Source organism: Rutidosis leptorrhynchoides, chromosome 2, assembly GCF_046630445.1.
Source record: "Rutidosis leptorrhynchoides isolate AG116_Rl617_1_P2 chromosome 2, CSIRO_AGI_Rlap_v1, whole genome shotgun sequence".
NCBI classification, from domain to species: Eukaryota; Viridiplantae; Streptophyta; class Magnoliopsida; order Asterales; family Asteraceae; genus Rutidosis; species Rutidosis leptorrhynchoides.
The window spans coordinates 447,977,853-447,995,729 of record NC_092334.1 but is presented as its reverse complement, the minus strand read 5'-3'; the positions used below and the strand labels follow the sequence as shown (position 1 = coordinate 447,995,729).

Genomic DNA, 17,877 nt, shown 5'->3' with positions numbered 1-17,877 from the left:
ACCGATTCAACAAATTCAATTATGGAGAATCTGGAACCTTTAAGTATGGAAGACCGAATGAGAGCTAAACGCACTGGCCAAGGTCACGCAATTACTCATCCAAACGTTAATGCACCAGATTATGAAATCAAAGGACAAATTCTACATATGGTGACTAATCAATGCCAATTCAGTGGTGCGCCGAATGAAGATCCAAACGAACATCTTCGTACCTTTAATAGGATCTGTACACTATTCAAAATCCGAGAAGTAGAAGACGAACAAATCTATCTCATGTTGTTTCCCTGGACTTTAAAGGGAGAAGCCAAAGATTGGTTAGAATCGTTACCTGAAGGGGCGATTGACACATGGGATGTTTTAGTTGAAAAATTTCTTAAACAATTCTTTCCGGCATCCAAAGCCGTGAGACTTCAAGGAGAAATTGTTACGTTCGCGCAAAAGCCAAATGAAACATTATATGAGGCATGGACAAGATTCGGAAGGATGTTGAGAGGATGTCCTCAACACGGTTTAGACACTTATCAAATAGTACAAATATTCTACCAAGGTGTCAACGTTGCTACACGGAAAGACATCGACATAACAGCTGGTGGTTCAATTATGAAGAAAACCGCAACTGAAGCTTACAAAATTATTGATAACACAGCCTCCCACTCTCATGAGTGGCATCAAGAAAAAGATATTGTTCGTTCATCTAAAGCGGATAGAGCCAATTCTAGCCATGACTTTGATTCCGTTTCAGCAAAAATAGATGCTTTCGAAAGACGAATGGAAAAGATGAATAAAGATATTCACGCAATACGAATCAGTTGTGAGCAATGCGGTGGACCACACTTAACGAAAGATTGTCACATTGAACCAACGATGGAACAACGAGAGAATGTTTCCTATATGAACCAAAGGCCTGGAAATAATTATCAAAATAATTATCAACCGCCAAAGCTGAACTTCAATCGAAATCAAAACATTCTTTACAATCCAAATGGACCCAACAATAACTCGTATAACCAACCAACTCAAACCAACACTTTCAATCAACAAAGACATGGCTTGTATAAACCACCACAACAAATCGAAGAGAAAAAGCCAAATCTAGAAGAAATGATGGCAAAGCTAATGGAATCTCAAACACAATTTATTACATCTCAAACCCAAACGAACGAGAGGTTTGATCAGTCATTAAGAACTCAACAAGCTTCCATTTTGAATCTAGAAAAACACGTAGGTACTCTTGCTAGCATGATGAGTGAAAGGGAACAAGGAAAGCTACCGAGTAATACTGAAGTAAACCCTCGGAATGAGAATGTTAATATGGTGTCAACGAATTCTGAAAAACCAGCACCAGAAGATGGGAAGGTTTTAGATGTGAGTAACAATGAAGAAGTTACACCAACACCACCACCACCCGAGTATGTAAAGCCAGTGGTGGCACCATACAGACCACATATCCCGTTTCCAAGAAAAGGAGTTGAGTATGAGCAAGTGATAGGTAATAAAGATTGTGATACCTCTGGAAAGAAGAAGAAGAAAAAGAATAAGAAAGTACAAGAAACAAAAACCGTAAAGATAAACCCGGTGAATACAGTTCCACCAAAACCTCCACCTAGAGTAGGTGATCCGGGTGAATTTATTGTTCCTTGTCTACTTAGTGATTGTGTTATGTATGATGCACTAGCAGATTTAGGTGCAAGTGTGAGTGTTATGCCTCTGTCCTTATATAAGAGATTAGGTGTAGGTAAGTTAAGTCCAACGGATATGAGTGTTCGACTCTTTGATCAAACCATTAAGCACCCAGTTGGAATTGCTGACAACCTACCCGTTCAAGTAGGTAATTTAACCTTTCTAGTCGAATTTATTGTCAATGACATAGAAGAGGACCTAAACATTCCTCTAATTTTAGGTCGACCATTCTTTGCGTCCACCGGGGCGTTATTTGATGTAGGAAATGGAAGAATGACACTTAAAAGTGGTGACAAATCGATCACCTTTATGATTCGAAAGTCTAAATCTCCACCAGCCAAAACCGTTGAACCAGTAAAAACAATTGGTAAGAACCATGTGGTTTTACCTACTCCAACGGTAGTGCTTAACAATAATGAAACGCCTAAGTGTGGGGAAAATGAAGTAACACCTAATGATGACATGATAACAAAGAACCCCGTTGTTGATACGAAATTAAATGATCCCGTTATTAATAGTTCAATGAAGAAACTTATTAAACGGATTCGCGATGCTAGAACCAAGGGGAACTTTAAGTTATGTAACCGATTAGTATCCAATCTGTCGCCTAAAGAAAAGGCAAAGCTAGTTGAAATTGTGGATATAACACATGAATCCGACCAATGGCTTAAAGAAAAAGTCACAGATATGCAAGTTGATTATGGACCAAGAGAAATTGACGATGAAGCTAATCACAATTTTGACACCACAGCTACCTAAGTGTGGGGAGATTCAAATGTTCTAAAAGGAAAATGTTGTCGAGAGTTAGTTGTTCTGTTCTCGTGTAGTTCCGAGAATGGAATCCGATTGGTCTTTTCCGCTAGCAGACACTAAAGAACTAGTTTTCTCCCTCCATTCTGAATTTTTGTTTTGTAGGTTTTATATAAAATTAATATGTTTTTTTTTTAAATTTAAGTTTTGTATGAATTTTAAAAACAAAATTTACTTTAATTCATTAAGTTGAAAAAAATGATTTCTAAAATTCGTCGTGAGTTGAAGACTAGGTCATTAAGCCGAAATTACTTTACCCGAGGGCGGGGCGACAAATTTTGTTATCATTATTTTTAATTTTATTGATTTAAAGTATGCCAAAAATATTATACTTTATAAATTTTTGAAAAGTGGGTTTATAAACCAAACTTCAAAATATATATATATATATATATATATATATATATATATATATATATATATATATATATATATATATATATATATATATATATATATATGTTTGTATTTTATCTTATGTACAAAACAGGGTAAAACAACGCACTTTCAAAGACTGTCATTAAAGTTCAGCAAAAGGTACTAATTTTGACGACAAGACGCAAAACAACAAATATGATATAACAAATGAAGGAATGAACGATGAGGCGCCATCTATCATTCGACGAGCTTTGTAATTACAAACTCGGTATTTTTAATCACTTTTCTACGCTAATCACCCTCATGAATTTAAATTATAGTCTGATTTCATGCAAATGAGGGCATTGCATGATCTTAAGTGTGGGGAAGGGTTATAAATTCTCTCAGGTTTATACTTGGTTTATTTGCCAAATTTTGTGAAAATTTGAAAAATTTTCAATTAAATGAAGTCAAAATCATGTTTATACATATTTATGAACGGTGAAAACTAGGTGATAATACCGAAATTATCGTTACCTCAGAAAGGACATAAATTGAGAAACAACCTAAAATGCTTGAATTCATTTAAAATGGAATAAAGGAGAATAAAAAGGCAAAGAAAGAAACTAAGTGTGGGGAGATTGTACCAAGTTATTCAATTAAAAACTATCTATCACATATCTTTGTACAAGATTATTGCAGGTACTTTTGTTTTGGATGATACTAATCAGTTTTACCCGGTTTACTGTAATATATTTGAAAGAAAGATGGATCTACACGATGAATCAATTCCATCATTAAAAGGAAGTAAAGTCTTCCGAAAAAGACACGCGCTTCTTGATTTAGGTCAAGAAGTTGTCGTCCAGACCAGCTGTAGGTTGACGAAAAATCTAGAAAAGTCATCTCTAAAATCAGCAGGAAATCCACGGACCTCAGCATCAAACAGGGTCGCCAAGTGGTCAGATTTATCCTAACCATGAGAAGGATTTATCTCGTACAATGGGGAGGCACCGTGCAAATTAGCTTGATAAGACTAATGAATCAGATCCCCAGAAAGGATAATCTCCTTAAAGATTAAAAATCAGCTTTTAAGACTGATATTACTCAATCCTTGAGATTGACCTTAAAGATTGAGAATTCAAACTCATGGAATTCAATGATATCTAAACTCGAGCTTGAACGAGAAAATATTTTGATCAAAAATACAAACCGATTTGTTTTCTGAAAACCCATTTTCAATGCGTTCATTACCATTGAACGTAAAATCCTAGGAATTCACCTGAAATTCATTAGGTCACCTGAACCAAATCGGGTGTCAACCGTAAGAACGGTGGTTGCATAGCATGGTCGGAGACAGGACCTTGTGCCAGACCGAAAAATCATAGGATGATCTTTACTATCGCTCCTACCAAGGATAGTTCTAGCATCCGACACGTTAAAAGACCATAATCATCTGCATGTCACGGGACATTGCCTTAACAGTTTCTTGTTCATCGCTTTCCTTTACAACCGGACGGTAGTTTGCCGAAAGGTAATATACGGAACAAGTAAACTGGATGTGTGCTTTCCGATACCGGGATAGCAGTGGATTACACGAGCCTAAAAGTTTTAGCCAAAATATTGATCCACAAATATATTTTGCAACACCAATGATGGATCAAATCAGAAAACTTGTCTAGGGTAAAATCTAGCTTGAATTTTCAAAAGATCAAATGTTTTCATAAAGATCCAATTTCCTTAAAGGATCTAAATTTTTATAGTCATGTGGGACTGTAAACCGCCTTTCAAATGTGCACTTTGCTTTGGAAACCGAAATTAAATCGGCTATTTGATTGAAAGTGTCGTTGACCTAAACCCAAGGCAACTGTGGATGACACACCCACCTTTAACCATGGTTCTATGGTTACTACCATTGTTCATACCGCCGTATTGAAATCACTGATGTACAAAGTGTGAAGAATAAAGAAGTGATTCAAGTGTTTTTCAAGACTGTATTGCTTGAGGACAAGCAACGCTCAAGTGTGGGGATATTGATAAGGCTAAAAAGGAACATATATTTCATAGCATTATCCCCCAAGAATGACAAGTTTTTAGTTGCAATTGTTCCATTTTCAAGTAATATTCGTTTATATTTAATAAGTGCGAAGACAAAAGGCGAAAACGAAGATTTGAAGACAAAAAGGTCCAAAATGCTAAAAAGTACAAGATACAATCAAAAAGGTTCAAATTATTGATGAGGAACGTCTAAAAATGACAAGAGTACAAGTTACAAAACGCAAAGTACACAATATAAAATTGTACGAAAGGACGTTCGAAAATCCGGAACCGGGACCAGAGTCAACTCTCAACGCTCGACGCAACGGTGTAAAAATTACGAGTCAACTATGCACAAGAATAAAATATAATATTTAAATAATTCATAATAAGAATAATATTAAATAATAAAAAGTTGTTAATTGAGCATAGTTCAGGGGTCATAAATGAAAATTCAAATTTATAATTTGCCTATAAAAGGCTATGTAATTCGATCGATAGAGGGATACTTTTTTTCGATCATTTTTTCTATCTTTTTCTTATTTTTCTATCTATCAATATCAATATCAATATCTATAATTTATATCTATAATTCTCTATCATAATGTTAATGTAATCAGATATAACAATAATCTTAATTTTAATTTTAAATTATGATAATAATAAGATTTATGATAGAGATCGTTTGAGTGTGTAAGTCGAAATTCTGTCCGTGTAACGCTACGCTATTTTTAATCATTGTAAGTTATGTTCAACCTTTTTACATTAATGTCTCGTAGCTAAGTTATTATTATGCTTATTTAAAACGAAGTAATCATGATGTTGGGCTAATTACTAAAATTGGGTAATTGGGCTTTGTACCATAATTGGGGTTTGGACAAAAGAACGACACTTGTGGAAATTAGACTATGGGCTATTAATGGGCTTTATATTTGTTTAACTAAATGATAGTTTGTTAATGTTAATATAAAGATTTACAATTGGGCGTCCCTATAAATTACCATATACACTCAATCGGACACGATGGGCGGGGTATTTATATGTACGAATAATCGTTCATTTAACCGGACACGGGAATGGATTAATAGCCACTAGAATAATTAAAACAGGGGTGAAATTATGTACAAGGACACTTGGTATAATTGATAACAAAATATTAAAACCTTGGGTTACACTCAGTCGACATCCTGGTGTAATTATTAAACAAAGTATTAAAATCTTGTTACAGTTTAAGTCCCCAATTAGTTGGAATATTTAACTTCGGGTATAAGAATAATTTGACGAGGACACTCGCACTTTATGTTTATGACTGATGGACTGTTATGGACAAAAACCAAACGGACATATTAAATAATTCAGGACAAAGGACAATTAACCCATGGGCATAAAATTAAAATCAACACGTCAAACATCATGATTACGGAAGTTTAAATAAGCATAATTCCTTTATTTTATCTCTTTTTCGCATTTTTAATTATCGCACTTTTATTTTATGTCATTTAATTTATCGCACTTTATTTATTGTTATTTACTTTACTCTTTAAATTAACTTATTTTTATATTTTACATTAGGTTTTAATTGTGACTTAAGTCTTAAAAATCGATAAACCGGTCATTAAACGGTAAAAAACCCCCTTTTATAATAATAATACTACTAGTACATATATATTTTTGTATTTTTTACAAATATTGTGTGTAAAAATATAGCGTTAAACTTCACTAGCTCCCTGTGGAACGAACCGGACTTATTAAAAACTATACTATAATACGATTAGGTACACTGCCTATAAGTGTTGTAGCAAGGTTTAAGTATATCCCACTCGATAAATAAATAAATAACTTGTGTAAAATTGTAGCATATTTAATAGTATTTCGCACTAAAAATAATACTATTTTGTATACACCCCCTACAACATCAACCCGGTCTCATGAATGTTTGACACTACAAGTGATAATTGAAGATGTAGGTTTAAGCAATTCCAAAGCGAGTAAGAAAAACAATTGGTTCAAAAAAGCTCACCCGCAAAGATGAAATGTTGAAATACTGTATACTGATGGATTACATGGCACCTGAGGAGTTGTTGAACAACAAATTCAAAGCATGAGGGTTGCCTCATGGAACATCTGTGGCCTCGCTAACACTTCAAGAGGTCATATGGTGAGTAAAATGGTTAATCATTTACAAGTTCAATATTTGGCAAATCAATAAATTTCGCCTGTTGTCGATCATCCTTTGAAAAATTCGAGTAAAGAAACCAACTACGATCAGTGTTATGGCAAAGTTTGTCAAGTATTACGATCAAAGCTCTCATTTATGAATTTTTTTTCTTTTGAAGAGGTCCGAAGGCCCAATTTTGTTGCTTCATATCAAAAAGTGGTCAACGGTTCAAAGTCGCAATCATATGGTTTGTTGTTTTAGAATGTGGCACATCTCAATTGATCAAAATATATTAAATTTGTAAGTTTTGATTGTTCAAATAGGGGGCTTTATGTGCTATTTAGGCACACTTAATCGGTTGTAATTTTTGGATTTTCATCTTTGTAATCCATTATCCTTCTATTTGTTTATATATTCTCGTTTTTTTGGCTGATATAATAATAATAATAATAATAATAATAATAATAATAATAATAATAATAATAATAATAATAATAATAATAATAAAATTTGATAAAGTAAAGAGTAAATTATACTTATTGTACATATGGTCTTATAACATCACATTAGTCGTTCTTATTTTAATTTTGTTTCTTTTTCAATTAAAAAAATACCATTCATCAACTCAACATATTTTGTGAAAATTACTGATAGGTCAGATCATAGTGAGAATAGAAGAAATGATAAGATTGAGTGAGACTCAGTATGTAAAGAACAGATTCGGTATTAGAGAGATTCGGTACAAATGAGTTCCACAGCTTCTTAAACTAGTTTACAATGCGATGAATATCTAATTAGGACTACTTAGGTTCCTTATATAGCCCTCTTCTAAGGAACCTTCATTTAGGCATGTTTCACATTAACACTATACATACTTTGGGGTCCTAACAATCTCCCCCTTAGTGTTAAATGTGAAAAAATAAAATGTAATCCTATTGAGATATCTTGAGAGGTCCAACTGTAGCTTTCCATCTCTTGCCAGTGGGATCATAAAATTCAACCTGATTATCTGAAATCTTCTTTGAAGGCTTCCAGACTCCCAATGCTTTTCTTGGATCTCCCTCGTGTAATGGATATTCATCCATTTCTTTGAAATACCTTCTTTTTCTTTGGCCACAAAGAATCTCAAATTGTCTAGTTCGGATCCGAAGTTTTAGATGATCTCTGATGTGCTTAATGAATTATCCAAGACCCATTTTCATGCCAGTATCATCAAAATTGCTTTGACGAAACTTGAGATACTTCAGTGCAACCTTAAGTGTTCCATCTGAGTATTTTTTTAGTTCTTCTGTTCGGATGAACACCTTTTCTTTCTGAGAATTAACAAACACAAACCCTTCTGGTTCAAACAGTATTTGAAACATTCCCATGTCCTCCAGTCCCTCTAGAATTTGATTCGAACATGTTATTCGAATCTTTTTTCTTTTAGCTTCGAGACCGATTTGAAAGTCCTCACGTCTCATCAGTTCAATTGCCTCCATCATGTATCTCTTTTCAGCTTCCAAAGCTTGAGCTTTAGCATAAGTTGGAATTGTGAGAATACTGAGCTACTTGTAGATGTGAATGATGTCAAGCATATCTAGATTCTGAAAATCAGCTTCCGTGAACTTGTACTCCTTCTCATCTTCTCTAATCACACGGAACTGACTGATGACGTCTTTCTTTACACTTATGTTTACTCCTACTCGAGTAATATCTAACACCTCTGATATCCGATATTTACGTTGTAACCACAAATCATCTTCATTTTGATTGATATGTTTCCTCCACATAAACTCATACCAGTTTCTTTCATTAGCTGGAAGCAATCGTGAACCAATATAGGTAAACCTTTTACTTCTTGGCTTTTCGTTGATGCGGAAGATCTTTTAAGAATTTTCCTCGATGAATGTGTTTCTTAACGTCATGAAGTCATGTTCAACTCCCAACTACAGTCGATGATCCCGATTCTTAAAGAATAAATCGTTGTTGAATTTGAACCAGGAATTTATAGTAGAACTTGATGTTGTTGCTCCAGAAGTTGAACTCTCATTTTCATTTATTGGATTTGAACTTGATGATGGTGTTGAGTTTGTTGATTGACCGGTTCGTGTTATCTGTTGGAACATTATCATCTTCAATATGATCAAAGATCTCATCTACGTTTGGATTTTCATATTGATCACCACCATCTTCATAAGTAGAATCCTCCTCATCGTCACTTTCAATATCTGGTTTAGGATTCCCTTCATCAACCATCTCTACATCATCAGGTATAGTAGATAATGAAGACAATGTGCTTAAAATAATAAATCCATCATCATCTATTTCCTCAAGATAAAAGTCACTTAAGTTCAAATCCTCATCAACTTGTCTGCCTTCAACCTTAGCTTGAGATGTTTGTAATATTGGAAAAATCACTTGCTCAGGCTCTGCATTCTCAATCACAACTTCATAAATTTGCATTGCCTCAGATTCAACATTAACCGTTTGAGTTGTGAAGTTGAAGCAGACCTCGCACCACCACCCCAAGTGGAAATGTTTACCGTAAGAAATTCTTCATCTACTCCTATCTCCTCCTCATGGCTATTCTGAGGATCAGAATCGTCATGTAAATCATCACGATGAGGACTCAATGGAGAAGAGAAGGAAGTAAGTTGAAGTCTTATTCAAGCACGAAACATTGCTTGAAGCGAAGTACGTCAAAGAACGTCAAGATTCACCCTAGAAAACATACGACCAAAGTACTCTTGCTCCAACGCATCATAATAATTTGGTGAACGTGGGGGTGATGGTGGAAAAGTAATAGTCGAAACAGCAGCAACAACATTTGTTGAAGGTAATGTCGGTGGAAGTGTTTGATTTTTCGTGAGGGCAGGTAAGGATAATCGTGCGGTATATGTAGGGCTGTACATACTACTACTCAGATTCGTGAAATCCCCTTCTGATGGAGGTTGGGTAATAAAGGGGGTTTTCACCGGCGAAGACTCTTTCGGGTCATCCGCCTCCATGACTTTAATCTCATGGGACTCTGAAAAAGTAGTTGAACTACCCGTCGGTTTAGATCTCGCAGAGATATTACTATCTCCGACTCCTGAAGTCATCAATGTACCATGAGGTGGCACATCTCTTTCATTTAAAGACTCATCCTCCAAACCTTGAGATTCAAGATCCGAAAGAGAAGTGGTTTGAACCAATGGATCAATTTCTTGAACCAAAGGAACAGTCTGCTGGAAGTCTGATAAATATCCCGAAGGATTGTCATGTTGACTCGTTTCCATGAGACGCGACAAATCTCCCTCATCAAGATAAGCCGATCCTTCAGGCCCTGTTGTACGTTGAGGAAATACGACATCACGAGGATGAAGTATATCAAGAGGATTTCCAGTCGATACACAAGGTGCCTTTTCAAGATTTTTCGGCTCCCCTTCGGCCATTCTGGACTTCAATGATTGAGTTTCCTCAATCGATTGAGTCAACGCAGACTAGACTGCAGAGGAAGACTTTACTTCCTTTTGAGATGCTGAAGCACCTTGCTTAGTAGGATTTATTATTAAGTCCTGATTAAGTTGGATGGTGATAATGCTAAAAACGAACATATATTTCATAGCATTATCCTTCCAGAAAGAAAAACTTTTAGTTACTATTGTTCTATTTTTATGTAATAATCGTTTAAATAAATAAGTGCGACGACAAAAGAAGAAAATGACGATTTGAAGACGCAAATGACCAAAAAGATAAAAAGTACAAAGTACAATCCAAGTGGTTCAATTTATTGATGAGAAACGCCTAAAAATGACAAGAGTACAAGCCGCGAAATGAAAAGTACAAGATATCTAAGCGTACTAAAAGGCGTTCAAAAATCCGGAACTGAGACATGAACCAACTTTCAGCGCGCGACGCAACGGACCAAAAATTACAAGTCAATTATGCACAAGAATATAATATAATATATAATTAATTATATATATATTATTATATATTATAATTATACGCAGCCCACATTTTGGATTTGATCAATGAGCTGGAATCCAGAGCTCCGCACTAGCGGAGCTGTGAGGAATAAAACCTCCGCACTCGCGGAGTTACACAGTGATCGAGTGGGCCTATAAAACGCAATGAATTCTGCTCGATCAAACACACCATTTTCTATCTATCTCTCTCAATTTATATTTATATTTATATTTTATAATTTTAATTTTAATTTTAAGTTAATAATAATAAGGTTATTGTAAGAATGTTTTAAGGTTTTGTAAGTCGGAACTCTGTCCGTGTAACGCTACACGATAAATAATCACTGTAAGCTATGTTCTTCCTTTTTAAATTAATGTATCGTAACTAAGTTATTATTATGCTTATTTGATCTGTAGTAATCGTGATGTTAGACTAAATATTAAGATGGGGTTATTGGATTTTGTACCATAATTAAGGTTTGGACAAAAGATCGACACTTGTGAACATTGGACTATTAACTATTAATAGGTAGGGGGTATTGTCTAATCGAATGGCAAGTCATTGGAACCCGTCGAACCTATCCTCAAATTAGTTAATCTAATAATTATTAAAATGATTACGAATGTCTATTTAGTGACATTTATACGACATCGTTTACAATCATTTAATTAATCAATTGGATTGGGTAATTGATTATTCATTATGGCCAAAGTGAATAAATTAATGTATCATGGACTAATTAAAACAGGGGTAGATTACATACAAGGATAATTGGTGTAATTGTTAACAAATTATTAAAACCTTGGATTACATGCAGTCGATAACCTGGTGTAATTATTAACAAAGTATTAAAACCTTGTTACAGTTCGAATCCCTAATTAGTTGGAATATTTGACTTCGAGAAAAAGGTTAATTTGACGAGCATTTTATAATTATGACCGATGGACTATTATGGACAAAAACTAGATAGGTATCAAATAAATCAGGACAAAGGACAATTAACCTAGGGTAATAAATTAAAATCAAAACGTCAAACATCATGATTACGGAAGTTTAAATAAGCATATTACTTTTATTTCATATTTCATCGTACCTTTATTTACTGTCATTTTAATTACTGCAATTTACTTTATCGCAATTTAAATTCTGTCATTTATATTATCGTCATTTATCTTTACACTTTATTTAAAATCGACAAACCGGTCATTAAACGGTAAAACCCCCCTTTTATAATAATAATACTATTATATTACTAATATATATTTATATATATTTTATATAAATATAGTTTATAAAAATATAGTACGTATCACTAGCTCCCTGTGGAACGAACCAGACTTACTAAAAACTACACTACTCTACGATTAGGTACACTGCCTATAAGTGTTGTAGCAAGGTTTAGGTATATCCCATCCGTAAATTAAATATATAAAACTTGTGTAATTTCGTCGTATTTCGTAGTAAACAATAATAGTATTTCGTATACTACCTCGCACAACATCACGTATTTTTGGCGCCGCTGCCAGGGAGCACTCAAACGCAGAAGCGAAACGCCATATATATATAAAAAAAAGATTTTTATTAAGTTTTAATCTATTTTTGTAAAAATATAAGTTTTAAATATTAAAAACAAAGATATAAAAACAAAGATATAAAAACATATATATATATATATATATATATATATATATTTTAAGTGTTTAAAATTAAAAAGTTTCTATTTTTAGTTACAAAAACTAATAAGTAATTGTTAAAATATAAGTTTTATTTAAGTTATATTTTATAAAATTTAAAAATCAGAAAAGTAAAAAAAAAATATTACACACTGAACCTGTCGAATTTGCCCCTGCAATCGTTTAAATCTGCATACTCCGCACTCGTGGAGGTTTTGGGCAGCTAAAATCTGCACTCGCGGAGATGTCTAACAGCTGCAACCTGGTACATCATTAATTACAGGTTTAGGGTTTAATTTAATTATTATTATTATTAATTAACCTAATTAGGGTTTATATTTAATATTAATTAGTTATAGTTTAATTAAAGTTGTATTTTAAGTTTTAAGTGTTAATTAGTTTTATAAATTTATAAAATTAATACTTTTATACATAAATAAAAATAATTTTTTTATAAAAATTGTATTTTTATAACTTTAAGTTTTATTTTTATATTTTGTATCTTTTTATTTCGTTTAATCGTAATTAGTTTTAAACTTAGTTTTTGCCGTAGTATTTTATATTTCTAGATTTTTAGGCTTTGCCTTAAAATCCCTTAAGTGCTTTTTCTATAGACTAAGATTTAGGTGCTTTAGAATTTTGCTACGCTGTTTTAAAATTTAAGTTTTTTTTAAGTTATTGTCGTTTTGGATATAGAATTCATTTTAAGCTTTAATTCCTTTAGACGAAATTTTTAATATTTAGTTTTTAGACTTTTAAGTTTCGACGCTTTACTTTCTTATTATTGTTTTTCGACCTTTTATTTTTTGACGTTTTTCGACGCGTTTTTTTCTTTTTCATTTCGACGCTCTAGTTTTTAGGACATAGAATTTTCTTTAAACTTCGACGAAAATTATTTTAAATGGTTAAATTGATAGACTTCTAAAATTTTCTGGTTCGTAGTAATAGTTGGATTTGTTAGTGGTGAGTTGTGGGCTTCTGATTTAAAGGGTCTTGGCTACCTGCTGCATCTATTGGCTATTCGAAACGTGAGCAAAATCAGAAAAGTCTATTAATTTGATAGCTTATATAATTTTTATCTTTATAATTAATAGGATATTCAGTGAATGCACCGAGCAAATCGTTCACCACATTTCATATGTTCACCCCCTGTAACTCGATCAAGACATCTAGCCAATATTATCGCCGTTGATTTTTCTTTAGAATCATCAAATCAACCAAGTACTCCAATTCAAATTTCTGATAATCCATTTTTTGAACCCGACCTCACAATTGAGAACCCGGAGGATATTCAGGGACAATTCAGAGATCCTGAACCACTAATCATTCCTCTTGAACCACAAATCACTCATCCAGAGATTGTCGAGGAAGAAACCATTAAATCAGAATCCTCTAGTGATTCAGATTCAACAAATTCAATCATAGAAAATCTAGAACCTCTAAGTATGGAAGACCGAATGAGGGCTAAACGCACTGGCCAAGGTCATGCCATTACTCAACCAGACATTAATGCACCAGATTATGAAATCAAAAGACAAATCCTACACATCCAATATAGTGGTACGCCGAAGGAAGATCCAAATGAACATCTTCGTACCTTTAATAGGATCTGTACTCTATTCAAAATCAGAGAAATTAAGGATGAACAGATCTATCTCATGTTATTTCCCTGGACTTTAAAGGGAGAACCCAAAGATTGGTTAGAATCGTTACCTGAAGGAGCGATTGACACATGGGATGTTTTAGTTGAGAAATTTCTTAAAAGATTCTTTCCGGCATCCAAAGCCATGAGACTTCAAGGAGAAATTGTTATGTTCTCGCAAAAGCTAAATGAAACTCTATATGAGGCGTAGAAAAGATTCGGAAAGTTGTTGAGCGGATGTCCTCAACATGGTTTAGACACTTATCAAATAGTACAAATATTCTATCAAGGATGCGATATTACTACACGAAAAGACATCGATATAGTAGCTGGTGGTTCCATTATGAAGAAAACCGCAACTGAAGCTTACAAAATTATTGATAACACTGTCTCCCAATCACATGAGTGGCATCAAGAAAAAGACATCGTTAGATCTTCTAAAGCAGCTAGAGCCGATTCTAGCCATGACTTTGATTCCATTTCTGCAAAGTTAGATGCTTTCGAGAGACGAATGGAAAAGATGACTAAAGATATTCACGCAATACGAATCAGTTGTGAGCAATGCGGTGGACCACACTTAACAAAAGATTGTCACATTGAACAAACTATGGAACAACGTGAGAATATTTCCAAAATGAACCAAAGGCCGGGAAATAATTATCAAAATAATTATCAACCGCCAAGGCCAAACTTCAATCGAAATCAAAACATTCTTTACAATCCAAATGGACCCAACAATAACTCATACAACCAACAAAGTCCGAATAACCAACCAACTCAAAATAACACTTTCAATCAACAAAGACCTGGCTTGTATAAACCACCACAACAAACTGAAGAGAAAAATCCAAATCTGGAAGAAATGATGGCAAAGTTAATGGAATATCAAACCCAATTTATTACATCTCAAACCCAAACGAATGAGAGGTTTGATCAGTCATTAAGAACTCAACAAGCTTCCATTTTAAATCTAGAAAAACACGTAGGTACTCTTGCTAGCATGATGAGTGAGAGGGAACAAGGAAAGCTACCGAGTAATACTGAAGTAAATCCTCGGAATGAGAATGTTAATATGGTGTCAACAAATTCTGAAAAACCAGCACTAGAAGATGGGAAGGTTTTAGATGTGAGTAACAATGAAGAAGTTACACCACCACCACCACCACCACCCGAGTATGTAAAACCAGTGGTGGCACCATACAGAACACCCATCCTGTTTCCAAGAAAAGGAGTTGAGTATGAGCAAGTAATAGGTAATAAAGTTTGTGATACCTCTAGAAAGAAGAAGAAACCAACTACGATCAGTGTTATGGCAAAGTTTGTCAAGTATTACGATCAAAGCTCTCATTTATGAATTTTTTTTCTTTTGAAGAGGTTCGAAGGCCCAATTTTGTTGCTTCATATCAAAAAGTGGTCAACGGTTCAAAGTCGCAATCATATGGTTTGTTGTTTTAGAATGTGGCGCATCTCAATTGATCAAAATATATTAAATTTGTAAGTTTTGATTGTTCAAATAGGGGGCTTTGTGTGCTATTTAGGCACACTTAATCGGTTGTAATTTTTGGATTTTCATCTTTGTAATCCATTATCCTTCTATTTGTTTATATATTCTAGTTTTTTTGGCTGATATAATAATAATAATAATAATAATAATAATAATAATAATAATAATAATAATAATAATAATAATAATAATAATAATAATAATAATAATAATAATAATAAAATTTGATAAAGTAAAGAGTAAATTATACTTATTGTACATATGGTCTTATAACATCACATTAGTCGTTCTTATTTTAATTTTGTTTCTTTTTCAATTAAAAAAATACCATTCATCAACTCAACATATTTCGTGAAAATCACTGATAGGTCAGATCATAGTGAGAATAGAAGAAATGATAAGATTGAGTGAGACTCGGTATGTAAAGAACAGATTCGGTATTAGAGAGATTCGGTACAAATGAGTTCCACAGCTTCTTAAACTAGTTTACAATGCGATGAATATCTAATTAGGACTACTTAGGTTCCTTATATAGCCCTCTTCTAAGGAACTTTCATTTAGGCATGTTTCACATTAACACTATACCTACTTTGGGGTCCTAACAAACTCCCCCTTAGTGTTAAATGTGAAAAAATAAAATGTAATCCTATTGAGATATCTTGAGAGGTCCAACTGTAGCTTTCCATCTCTTGCCAGTGGGATCAGAAAATTCAACCTGATTATCTGAAATCTTCTTTGAAGGCTTCCAGACTCCCAATGCTTTTCTTGGATCTCCCTCGTGTAATGGATATTCATCCATTTCTTTGAAATACCTTCTTTTTCTTTGGCCACAAAGAATCTCAAATTGTCTAGTTCGGATCCGAAGTTTTAGACGATCTCTGATGTGCTTAATGAATTCTCCAAGACCCATTTTCATGTCAGTATCATCAAAATTGCTTTGACGAAACTTGAGATACTTCAGTGCAACCTTAAGTGTTCCATCTGAGTATTTTTTTTAGTTCTTCTGTTCGGATGAACACCTTTTCTTTCTGAGAATTTACAAACACAAACCCTTCAGGTTCAAACTGTATTTGAAACATTCCCATGTCCTCCAGTCCCTCTAGAATTTGATTCGAACATGTTATTCGAATCTTTTTTCTTTTAGCTTCGAGACCGATTTGAAAGTCCTCATGTGTCATCAGTTCAATTGCCTCCATCATGTATCTCTTTTCAGCTTCCAAAGCTTGAGCTTGAGCACAAGGTCGAATTGTGAGAATACTGAGCTAGTTGTAGATGTGAATGATGTCAAGCATATCTAGATTCTGAAAATCAGCTTCCGTGAACTTGTACTCCTTCTCATCTTCTCTAATCACATGGAACTGACTGATGACGTCTTTCTTTACACTTATGTTTACTCCTACTCGAGTAATATCTAACACCTCTGATATCCGATATTTACGTTGTAACCACAAATCATCTTCATTTTGATTGATATGTTTCCTCCACATAAACTCATACCAGTTTCTTTCATTAGCTGGAAGCAATCATGAACCAATATAGGTAAACCTTTTACTTCTTGGCTTTTCGTTGATGCGGAAGATCTTTTAAGAATTTTCCTCGATGAATGTGTTTCTTAACATCATGAAGTCATGTTCAACTCCCAACTACAGTCGATGATCCCGATTCTTAAAGAATAAACCATTGTTGAATTTGAACCAGGAATTTATAGTAGAACTTGATGTTGTTGCTCCAGAAGTTGAACTCTCATTTTCATTTGTTTGATTTGAACTTGATGATGGTGTTGAGTTTGTTGATTGACCGGTTCGTGTTATCTATTGGAACATTATCATCTTCAATATGATCAAAGATCTCATCTACGTTTGGATTTTCATAATGATCACCACCATCTTCATAAGTAGAATCCTCCTCATCGTCACTTTCAATATCTGGTTCAGGATTCCCTTCATCAACCATCTCTACATCATCAGGTATAGCAGATAATGAAGACAATGTGCTTAAAATAATAAATCCATCATCATCTATTTCCTCAAGATAAAAGTCACTTAAGTTCAAATCCTCATCAACTTGTCCGCCTTCAACCTCAGCT

The 17,877-nt window shown here is 33.8% G+C and overlaps 2 non-coding genes across 2 annotated transcripts; both read right to left on the bottom strand.

The window, feature by feature from the left end:
• Window positions 1–405: 405 nt before the first annotated feature.
• LOC139895351 (small nucleolar RNA R71) lies at window positions 406–512 on the bottom strand. Its single transcript, XR_011775807.1, has one exon. It is a non-coding gene; the product is annotated as a small nucleolar RNA R71 (small nucleolar RNA).
• A 13,923-nt stretch (window positions 513–14,435) lies between these two features.
• On the bottom strand, window positions 14,436–14,542 carry LOC139894947 (small nucleolar RNA R71). Its single transcript, XR_011775420.1, has one exon. It is a non-coding gene; the product is annotated as a small nucleolar RNA R71 (small nucleolar RNA).
• Window positions 14,543–17,877: the final 3,335 nt, after the last annotated feature.